The sequence below is a fragment of the Cynoglossus semilaevis genome, chromosome 5 (genome assembly GCF_000523025.1).
Source record: "Cynoglossus semilaevis isolate Cse_v1.0 chromosome 5, Cse_v1.0, whole genome shotgun sequence".
Lineage (NCBI taxonomy): Eukaryota > Metazoa > Chordata > Actinopteri > Pleuronectiformes > Cynoglossidae > Cynoglossus > Cynoglossus semilaevis.
The window spans coordinates 13,399,012-13,400,244 of record NC_024311.1 but is presented as its reverse complement, the minus strand read 5'-3'; the positions used below and the strand labels follow the sequence as shown (position 1 = coordinate 13,400,244).

The 1,233-nt window shown below is 36.2% G+C and overlaps 1 protein-coding gene across 3 annotated transcripts in view; it reads left to right on the top strand.

The window, feature by feature from the left end:
- The window catches only part of dusp22a (dual specificity phosphatase 22a), a 20,041-nt gene that overhangs the window by 11,896 nt on the left and 6,912 nt on the right, over positions 1-1,233 (top strand). The gene's annotated exons all lie outside the window — the stretch shown is intronic.

The window sequence follows — 1,233 nt, the reverse complement described above, 5'->3', positions numbered from 1 at the left end:
AGGCTCTTATGTTTTAGGATATATGGAAAATATGGAACATTTTTAAGCCCAGATCAGAGCCACGGTCCACGGTTTCAGGTCCCTGACACCAGTGGTCATTTTAAAGTATACGCTCACTAGTCTGATTCTGAGTAACTGAAGACATTTTTTTTTATTTAGTTTGTCCAACAGTGGGGGACAAAAAAGTTAAGTTTGAAATATATCCCCAACATTTTAAGTCTGAAAATAAATCACAGAAGAAGATTTTGGACTGGCGTGGGCTGGGTCTTCTGTGTGTGGAGTCCAAGATACGGGAGAAACGTTACAATGTTTTTCATGTATTTTTGTGGAAAGCCCATGTTAAATTTAAACTAAGTGGAGCCTTAGTAAATCCCCAGGGTTTTAAGTGTCAAAAAACAAAAAATTTGGATGAAGACGAGAAGAACATGTTATGTTTAGTCCTACAGTTCAAGAGTTATTAGTACCTAAGGAATAATCCAAGTGAAAACCGAGTCAGGTCCCCGGGATCTGAAGTTTGAGTTCACACTAACCGGTTGAGTCACGAGTTGTGGGCTGGAGCACTGCCATCCAGCTTATGGTGTTCTGTTGATGTTTCAGCTTTCACTATGAAGAGTTTATGGGAAACATTATTTGGTTTAAGCTTCCTGTTTTTTTCTTTGTTTTATTTTTCACGCTCAATGGCCAAGTTACTTAAGGCCACATACAGTTTATGGCTTTGATAGCGTTTTATCGATATGTTTTATTATTTATGTTGCCTTCTAAAAATTAACACAGTTTAAATAATATTGTATTCAATCAAAATGAAAATGTTGAATTACATTTTGACAAAAACAGTAGTCCTGAAATAAATTTAAAAAAAATACCATCCATCATATTTCCTACTTCCATCTCATGGGGATTTTTTTTATGTTGTGTTTGTCTCCATAGCAGTGAACGTCTTCTGCATTCACAGAATGAGCAACACATTTTCACCACTGGAAGTGTGTGTCCTTTCATTTCTGTGGCGTTCATTTGACTATTGACTGAGAAAGGGAACTGCAGGGGGGGGTTGCTGAGATTGCATCAGTTTAGAAGTGCGCACCACGTGTTGAACATTACTGTCAGCACCTTGCAACATAAGACGACTTGGAAGAAAAAAAGTTAAATGGTTTTTTGATCTTGGACTGAATTTGTGGATTTAAGGGTAAATGTTTAATAATATTTTTTTAAATCAAATAAGTAAAAATCAATTGT